General features: G+C 37.0%; 1 non-coding gene across 1 annotated transcript; it reads left to right on the top strand.

Annotated features, from left to right (window-relative positions):
- The first annotated feature begins 1,263 nt into the window (after positions 1 to 1,263).
- On the top strand, positions 1,264 to 1,338 carry Trnas-cga. The gene has a single exon. It is a non-coding gene; the product is annotated as a tRNA-Ser (tRNA).
- The last annotated feature ends 8,953 nt before the right edge of the window (positions 1,339 to 10,291 follow it).

Raw genomic sequence — 10,291 nt, 5'->3', positions numbered from 1 at the left:
AGAACAAACTTAAAACTAAAAGTATTTAATCATCTTCACTGCTGCTCAATTCTGGTTCTGATTGTTTTTCATTTGATTTTCCTGTAAATTCAAACTTGTGAAAACTTCTACTGTCACTCAAATTGATTTTACCTTCATAGACAAGATATAATTGTTCTTTACCATCGTTAATTACTTTTCTGTTTTTTTATCAAATGCCTCAATATAATGATCAGGTGAAATTACCTTGTAGTCATCTATATAAACAACCACCTTAGTACCAACTTTAGATTTGAGTAGTTCAGTCTTTTTGATCAATAGTGCTTTGTTTAGTGAAAGTTCATTTAGGTTCTTGAATGGAATATTTGGTTTACCTATTTCATTGAGTTTATTAATAATGGATTCCATGATCATATTTATTATGTAATTAAAAATATTTTTTAGAATCATTTTCGTTCATGTAGTAATCTAGTCAGAATCAGATTCATATCGAGTTCTAACACGTATTTCACCTTCTTCATCAGTGTCCCATTCACATTCAGAGATAGGTGGATTATTAAAATCATGCTCATCATTGTTATTTATTTCTAATGGTGCACATCTTAGAAAACATCTACATATTGGACAGGTGTTGTTATTCTGTAACCAGGTTTCTAAACATGATTCACAGAATAAATGATTGCAAACTGTTTCTACTTTGAAACTTCTTGGCAGATTAAAACTGTGTGCCGGACAGAGACTCGAACTCAGGACCTTTGCCTTTCGTGGGCAAGTGCTCTACCACTGAACTACCCAAGCACGATTCACGCCCCATCCTCACAGCTTTACTTCCACAAGTACCTCGTCTCCTACCTTGCAAACTTTACAGAAGATCTCCTGGGAACCATGCTAGACTAGCCCTCCTGAAAGAAAGAGGATGTTTCCAGAATGAGATTTTCACTCTTCAGCGGAGTGTACACTGATATGAAACTTCCTGGCAGATTAAAACTGTGTGCCGGACCGAGACTCGAACTCGGGATCTTTGCCTTTCGCGGGCAAGTGCTCTACCAACTGAGCTATCCAAGCACGACTGACGCCCCGTTTCATATCAGCGCACACTCCGCTGTAGAGTGAAAATTTCATTCTAGAAACATCCTCCAGGCTGTGGCTAAGCCATGTCTCCGCAATATCCTTTCTTTCAGGAGTGCTACTTCTGCAAGGTTCGCAGGAGAGCTTCTGTAAAGTTTGGAAGGTAGGAGACGAGGTACTGGCAGAAGTAAAGCTGTGAGGACGAGGCGTGAGTCGTGCTTGGATAGCTCAGTTGGTAGAGCACTTGCCCGCGAAAGGCAAAGGTCCCGAGTTCGAGTCTCGGTCCGGCACACAGTTTTAATCTGCCAGGAAGTTTCATATCAGCGCACACTCTGCTGTAGAGTGAAAATTTCATTCTAGAAACATCCCCCAGGCTGTGTCTAAGCCATGTCTCCGCAATATCCTTACTTTCAGGAGTGCTACTTCTGCAAGGTTCGCAGGAGAGCTTCTGTAAAGTTTGGAAGGTAGGAGACGAGGTACTGGCAGAAGTAAAGCTGTGAGGACGGGGCGTGTGTCGTGCTTGGATCTCAGTTGGTAGAGCACTTGCCCACGAAAGGCAAAGGTCCCGAGTTCGAGTCTCGGTCCAGCACACAGTTTTAATCTGCCAGGAAGTTTCATCCATGATATTGATGAACAGTTCTGGTTGTAGAATCATAACCATAGACTTTTGAACCACAAATTGTTACTTCACCATTATTTAACACATGTTGAAAGTTGGGGTTTTCAAAAGAGTTAAACGAAGCATTCGATTGTTTGGAAAATGTTCCTTTTTTGTTTTCTTTTATCACACCTATGGTTTTCTCTTGAATGTATTTTGATCGGTAAATACCCATGCAGACACTAGCTATTGTTAGATATTGGAAAGGATCAATGTTAGCAATTTCAAGGAACTGGTTTCTTAGTTCAATACCACCTCTAAGTAAGATGTCTACAACTGAATCACAGTATTCTTTAAGTTCTTTCTTAAAATCAAATATGTTATTTTCTTGTTTCTTTTCTTTGTACCATTGGAGGAATTTTACTCTTTGTTCTTTCTTCATTGTTCTTGGTCCATAGTATTTAGCAGCAGGTATTGGTCCGAAATAATCTTGATTTTCGGGTGTGTTAAACAGGTGTGGAAAGTAACCTTTCTTTAGTTCTTCAAAACCAAATGTTTTAGGAAACGAAGCAAGTGGTTGTGGAACGAAAGTAATGCTGTCGATAACTTTTAAGTTTATTATCTCTATTTGTAGCAACATGAGTTTTGATCCTTGGTAAATCGTGTAAGGTTTCAAACCATTTTTTATACAGTACTGAAGGACAAAATGTGAATCATAAGCTTTGGAGTTTTGTGCTATACATGTGTGATTCTTGTGTTCTTCGGAAATTAACCATTTGCAAATTAATTGTTGTTCTCAAAGTAGTATTTGTTACCTTCAAAGTCGTGTGCAACTACATAATTAGCTATGTGTATTCCTGTTTGTTGTTGTGCTTCGTAGTCAAAGAAAATGTACTTTTCAGTGTGTTTACACCAGTTTATTAACTTTATTCGATCAATAAGTACCTCTTTAACTCGTCGTTCAAATTCGTCTTGTGTTATGTTACCTGATTTTTTTTTTTGTCTATAAAGATTTAAGCTCTTTCCAGTTCAACATGCGTTCGTACTTCTTACTGCTTTCAACAATTTGTTTACCAAGACTTGATTTGTTACAACATTTAAATAACAATAGAAATAGGTTGGTAATCGAAGGTTCTTCAGTCATATTACATAAACATGCAATTTCGTCATCACATCTGGAACGTTTTTGTCGTCGTTTTTGCATAAAACATTGGTGAGATCCTCCTTTAGCCGTTTCGTTACAATTATGACAGTAGTAATAACCACATGTGTGTTTCTTTGATCGATCGAGAATTTTATTACAACCTTTACACTTAAAAATTTTCTCGCATATTTCTTTATGATTATTTTTACAGGTTTCGTTGTAGCAGTAGCGATTGCAGTCATTGCAGTAAATCTTATTTATTTCTTGTTCTTCATGTTTTGTTTCCTTGCACATGTAACAAGCTAATATTGTTGGTTTACATTCTATGTGTCTCTCTTTGGTGTTATAAGCCTTGTCACACTTGTAGCAATAATAATTAGAACCAATAAAGGCTTGCATACTATTGATTACATCAAAGTGGTTCCCATTCTTGTACAGATATATTTGTGTTTCACGATTTTTTCCGGTGTAAATGATACAATTAAAGTTATCAGCACACACGATTTTTATTTGTACGTTCAATAGTTCTTCACATCGTTTAATGTCTTCAAGTGTAAATCCTTCTTCATTATATTCACTTAAACGATTACAAAGTTCCTTGGTTAACGTTGTTTGTATCTTTCGACCTCTTCTTATGTCTTTAATGTTTTGTTTTGTTAGCTCCTTGTCAAATATGATGTTTGTTATGTAGGTTAAAGCTGTAATTATTGCACATGGACAACAGAGGTTATCTTTATTGTTAATAAATGTTATACACTTCTTGATTCTTTTGTCTTCAGTGATATTAAGTAGTTTTTTTTGTTAGTTTTACTTCCTCTTGGTATTTTGATCACTTGTATGTTTAAAGTTGTTTCTTCTATGTCGACTGATTCGTCTGAAGTTAAAATTCTTTGTATATGATCCAAAACGTTTCGTGCATTAAGTTCAGTTGTTACTGGTGTGGATATTGCTTTTGTCCAGAATCCATTGTTAAGTGCCATTACTCTAAGTTTATCACCTGCTTGAAACTTGGAGGTGTGTTTAGCTTGATCAATCATGTCGTCTGAAGTACTATGTAAACGGTTCATGGTTTGTGTTATTGTTTCTCCTTTTATATTTGTTAATTTTATTTGATACTCTGTTGTATATGTCTTAAATTTGTGACTGAATAGTGGTTCACTTACTTCAACTACTTTAAAGTTCTTCTTCGTTTCAAATAACGAACTGTCAAAGGGAAAGTTGTTATATTACTGATTATTACGTTCTTGTCTTACAATATGTCGAAAAAACTTTGATGCAGGTCCTCCTAGTAGTTTGCTTCTGTAATCTGCTGTTGTTTTTATTAATTTGGGTGTGTTGAACCAGAAATAACATTTATGTTTTGTTCCTTTGCCATTTTTCTTAGCTCGATCTTTTATGTCTTGCTGCTCATAACGACTTTCATTCATTGAAAATTTGTTCAGATAGTTCTTATTTGTTAAATTTGTAGTAATACTTAATTCTGTATATCTTACCAAACTCTCTTAGTTATTTGAGTTTATATTGGGAGGCAAATTTTTTAATCACACGCTCATTCTCACTCACACTCTCACTAATTTGTTGATTATTATTTGACATAATATTTATTATATAAAAAACATATTTTTGCTCTTTCAATTTTTATCTTCACCAAAAATAAATTAATCATTTTCGGCCATTTTTGAGGGTCTAAGGGGTACCCTATGGATTTTTGAAATTTTATCAAAATTTTCATATTTTTGATTTATTTCCTGGTTTCCTCCTTTAATTAGATGTGTAGAGCGATTGCTCATAAGTGATCCAGCGGTTGTTTTATTATAATTTTTCTTTGTCATCATGTAATATTATTGCTTGATCATTTACTCAGCTTCATTTCACTATCTTTATTGTTAATGTACATTTGTTATTTGGTCGTAGTTCGTTGGGCAATTTGGTCTAAACATATCTCTGGGAAAAAGTGGTCCATACAGACCCCATTACTACTGTCTCTATGTTTATCGACAGGTAGCCACGATAATTGCTCGTACACTGGTGTTATGTGATCGAGAAAGTGTATGTCACAAATGTACAGTACAAAAGCATTCATTATCAGTGACAGCCTGCATGAGCTTTCATACGAAAGTCCTTGGTGATTAGCTTCACCATAGTCGATTATGGGGAGTATTAATGTCTTTATGAACTTCTTTTTAAGCTTGAAAGGACGTTATTTTTATATTACTGTTGCGAGTACACCTTCTTACAGACTGCAGTTGTGCGTTCAGTTTAATGACGGTCAACAGTTATTCCGAATTTCTCTGCAGAAGAAGAACAGGCTACATCTATGCCACTTAGGATTATTTGTGGAAGAGAGTCTCTGAACTGAAGGGTAATATGTCTTTTGTGAGCGTCTAAAGTTATTGATGGGTTAAGTTTCAAGCCTATGCTCGTCATCCACACTGATACGGCAATTAAATCGGTATTTACATGCTTATAATAGACTGTCTTCACTGTATAAGTGATATTTGCAATGCGAGAGAATATTTGACATAACATTTAATGAGAAGCGTGATGGGCCTAATACTGTACCCTCTAGGACCCCTGATGCCACATATCTCGTTTATTACCTTTTTGTTCCAATCATAATACAGTGTTTGCGAGATGTAGGGTATGAATGGAACCACTGTACGGCACCTGAATATGGTGCCTGAGCAAGAAATCCGACTTTCGTCCTTCCTTACACTTTCTGTCTCCAATGCGACACAGTTTCACAACTACATACAACTTGGTGGACACCAACAGCCCTTATGGCTGTTAAGGAAACGTTCCATCTTGAAAATCACTTCGTCGTCTTTCTGAAAATGACTGTCACGAAATTCTTCCTTTTTCTGAGGAAACTGGCGCTAGTCACTGTGTGCAATGTTAGGAGGATAGAGAGGAGAAGAGGAGCGTCGAAGCAAAATCCGAGACCCAAAAGGGTAGCACTTGTGAGTGTCCTGTGCCAAATGAATTAGGGTGTCATCGTGGTACAGAAACACCCCCTTGGGGAGCTTTCTGTGAAGATTCGCCTTCACAGCCCTATAACCCCATCAGGAGGTTTCTATTCTACACTCTCTGACGATTTGCCTCTTACGAAAGTAATCGTGTAGCACCACTTGGTAAAAGTTCCTGGCGTACTCAGCACCACTACGCCTGATGATGACTGTGTCTTCGCCTTTTTCTGCGCTAGTGGATCCATGCGTTCCCTTTATTCCCCTTTGACTCAGGATCGTACTAACACACGCAGCACTCGTCCATGGTAATAGCCAGTTCAAGACGCCATCTGGATTTTCTTGACCCAGCTTCAACATTTCCATTGGACCCTCGTTTGGGCGGGCCTTCTGAGTAGGTGTGATCCGTCACGGAGCCCAGCTGCAGGAAATATTTGTCATCATAATTTACAGATCTACAGCATACCGGAGGTGAAGTGAGCCTGCAGCTTTATCTTTGATGAAAGAAATCATTAGAATGCCGTTGCAAGTTGCATAAGTAAGTCTCCAAATTGCATAATTTATTTATTCATATAATCAGTGACAGTAGCTAGACCCGTATTCCAAGCAGCACGGTCTCATTGCTGTCAAAAAGGCAGGTAGTGGAAATATACACCATGTGCGAACTCTCTCATCGTGGAAATTATGACAAAGGAAAGAATTATCATCAAACTACTTTAAAGATAAATCAACAGGAAAGTGGACGCAAGTGAAACACACTTGCATATATCATTATCAGCGCAGACACTGCTGGTTAAATGCTAAACTCGATATCGAAGTTTTCATAGGTGATTTTTTAAAGAAAATAATATAGTTTCTCATAGAAAACGATATGCACTTCTTTTGTGAATTATTGGCAGAAGACACTGCAAAATACAAGTCACTTCGTGGTTTTTCAGACTACAGATTTCAGTAATGTGAAACTAAAACAACCACAAGGCACCTGTAACAGCTTAATCACAGCGAAGGCTTGTGAATGAAACATGCAGTTCATGAGTTCATAATTGATTTTCATCGCTAAATTAAGGTAATGAAATCCCACATGTAATAGAAACCACATGATCAGCCTATCAAATAATACACTGCTAATTTATCTGTTGTCAGTGGGTTAATTGAAAGGTTTATTTTTTAAATTTTCAGTCGTATTTTAATTAGTTTCATTTACAGGACGACCGCGAACATTGTTTATATCGTAATACTGGGCTCACAAAATTCGCCTACATGAAAAACGCCGTCAGTTTGCGTTCAACTTATTACATTTTGCAAACATAGAAAATTGATTTACGTTACTTTTACTACTTTCTATGAGAAGAAGAGCAACATTAACGGTGGCAGACCAACCAAACTGCATATTTCTGATTATGACACGGACAAAATAACTATAGAAAAGAAGAGAGATAGATAGATAGAGAGAGAGAGAGAGAGAGAGAGAGAGAGAGAGAGAGAGAGAGAGACAGACAGAGACAGATGCAGAGAGGGAAAGAATGACACATAGCATGTTATATTTAACTTTCAACATGTCAGAGCCCTTTCTCTGGTTTCGCTGCAGCACGTTAGACCCCTATGGCTTACTATATATTCTATATTATATATGCTATATTCTAAAAAGAATATGGTGATGAGAACTGAAACATATTGACTCTCACAAGAACAAATACAAAGTATAGTATATTGCATTTACATCAGAAACGTGTAATGATAACGTGAGAAAGATAAAAACATTCATTCCACATTTCTATCTTCTCTTTCTTGGCAAGATAAAACACAAACAGATACAACCTAAATATGGTTAAATTATTATGTTCGAACTTCTATACACGTGCCCCATCATAGAATGTCGAAAAATAAAACTGGGCCAGAAAATACTTTATGCACCTTAAGATAGGCAACCCAACTCTCATCGTCCAGTCCTGATGCAGGTGATATAAATTTGCATAAAATATTTTCTGGGTCGGTTTAATTTTGCTCACATTTCATGTTGGCCTATGATGGGGTACCTTCATTTAGAAACCAATCATGTGAAAATTAACTGACAGCTATAACATTCACCCAGAGTCTTCTATTTCTTTGTTCCATAACTTTTACTCTCTTCTTGTCACTGCTGTTCGTCGTCCATGTTGTACATTCGTACAAGGGCACCGTCTACTCTAGCCAAATATTGTATGAATACAGTTCTTAACGCTTCCATTTGTATTAGACACTACATACCTTTCTTTCAGAAAACACTTCCTTCGTATTGCAAGGCCGTATTTAATAACTTTCTTGCTTTTGCCATTATCAGTTATTTTTCTCTCCAACTAGCAACACATTTCTCATTAAATTTCCTATACATAATCTGATTTAATTTCACTACACCCCATTATTCTTGTTTTACTTTTGTTGATGTTCCCCTTATAACTTTTTTCCAAGACACTACCTTAGAAAATTTTTCCATCTCTAACAGAATTACAGTGTCGTCAGTAAACCGCAAAAATTTTTTTTCTTCTCACTTCTCCTCGGTTTACTTCATTCCTTGTTCAGTGTACAGATCTAATAACATCGATGATAGATTAAAGCTATATATTATTCCCATCTCAACTACTGCTTCCCTTTAAAGTCCTTGGGCTATAGTCATTCTTATAATTGCCTTCTTATCTTTAGAAGCATTATACAATCTTCCGCTCACTCTATTGTGTTCGTACTATCTTGAGAATTTCAGAGACTGTATATCAGTTTTACCATTCTTCTGTAAATAATTCTTGTCAGTTATTTGTAACCATGAATTATCAAACTGATAGCTCGGTAATGTTCAGATATTTCACCTTTTTCACCTTTTTGTAACTCTAATTATTACATTTTTCGTAAGTTCTGAGGATATTTTTGACTGCTTTACATATCAACCATACCAGCTAGAATAGCTTTGCCGTGGCTGCTTCTCCCAATCATCTCAACAATGTTAAGGGAATTTAGTCTACACACAGGATACTTGGTTAGGCTTAGGTGTTAGTGCGTTGTTAAATTCTTTTCCAAGGAGCACATCCAGTACCTCATCTCCTTCTGTTTCTTGTTCCCTTTCCATAATATTGTTACATGCTTCTTTGCTTTGTAAAGCCCTTCTGTATTTCCTTTCATCTTTAAGCTTCCACCATCTTGCTTAATACTGGCATGCCATCTGAGCGCTTAATATTCATACAGGTGTTTCTCTTTTCTCTAATGTCTCTTCTATGATGTCTTTATAGCATACGATCAGGAATGTCGAGGTTCTCTAAAGATTGCATGTAGAAATGAACATATGGAAAATCCTGACAAGAAGAAGGGAGAGTATGATAGGCCATGTGTTAAGATATCAGGGAATACTTCCATGGTATTAGAGGAAGCTGTAGTGATCAAAAACTGCGGGTGAGACAGAGATTGGATCACATTTAACAGACAATTGAGAACGAAGGTTGCAAGGGCTATTCTGAGATGAAGAGGTTGGCATAAGAAAACAAATCGCGGCGGACCTCGTCAAAACAGTCGTGAGACGGATGTCTATAAGTAGGTAGCACCTTTCCAACAGTCCTCGTTTTTCTTCTAGCTGTACACGCTCTACCATTTTGCACATTGTGTAAATTTCTGTTTTTGAAGTCTGCATTCCCGTTTGTTCCCTTCATCTGTTATATTCCACTTTTCGTTATTTCAACTCACTACCTGATGTGTTATTCAAAACTTCAATTTGGTCTTCAATTTTCCCAATTTCATCCTCTCCAGCTTTTACTTTTTCGCCTCTCATCTTCATCTTTTATTGTAGTCCTTTCCCCAGTTCTGTCACCAGTTTCCTATTTCTCCCTTTGAAAATCTCTACAACCTTGAGTTTTTTCAACTTATAAAGGCCTCATATATTTAATTACCTAACTTTCTGTAATTTGATTGAGCTACATTTCAGCAGACATGTGAGTCTCAACTTCATCTTCGATAGCAGTAAACGCGGAAGTAATGATTAAAATTTGTGCCATGGCCACGACTTCAACGCACGTCTCCTGTTTAGTAGGCAGATGTGCTAACCACTACGCCACCCTGGCATTGTGGCACACATACCTACAAAGACTACCCTAGCCCAATGCCCTTAATAAGACAAACTTCAGTTCACGCCTTTAGCCCATTTTCCCCTTCCTAATTCATCAGTATTGCCAAGGCTCTCCAATATTGGGACAGAAACACAAGCTTCTGTCCTTAACTAAAATAAATTTGAGACTCATATGTCTCCAGAAAGTGTAATTCCACTACATCAATAGATCACCTAGGTACAGACAGGAGCTTCCGAAAACGTAAAAAGCTTGGTGTGTTATTCCAGTATCAGACATCCTGGGAAATACTGACTATTTAAGAAGGGGAAAAATGGGCTGAAGGCGTCAACTGAGGTTTGTATTAGGGAGGGCACTGGGCAAGAATAGTCCATTCACTTGTGTGAGCCACAATGCCACGGTGATATAGTGCTTAGCAAACCTGCATCTACATCTACATCTACGTGATTACTCTGTT

Source organism: Schistocerca piceifrons, chromosome 8 (assembly GCF_021461385.2).
Source record: "Schistocerca piceifrons isolate TAMUIC-IGC-003096 chromosome 8, iqSchPice1.1, whole genome shotgun sequence".
NCBI classification, from domain to species: domain Eukaryota; kingdom Metazoa; phylum Arthropoda; class Insecta; order Orthoptera; family Acrididae; genus Schistocerca; species Schistocerca piceifrons.
The sequence above is the reverse complement of the archived record's forward strand: the minus strand, read 5'-3'. Positions and strand labels throughout refer to the sequence as shown.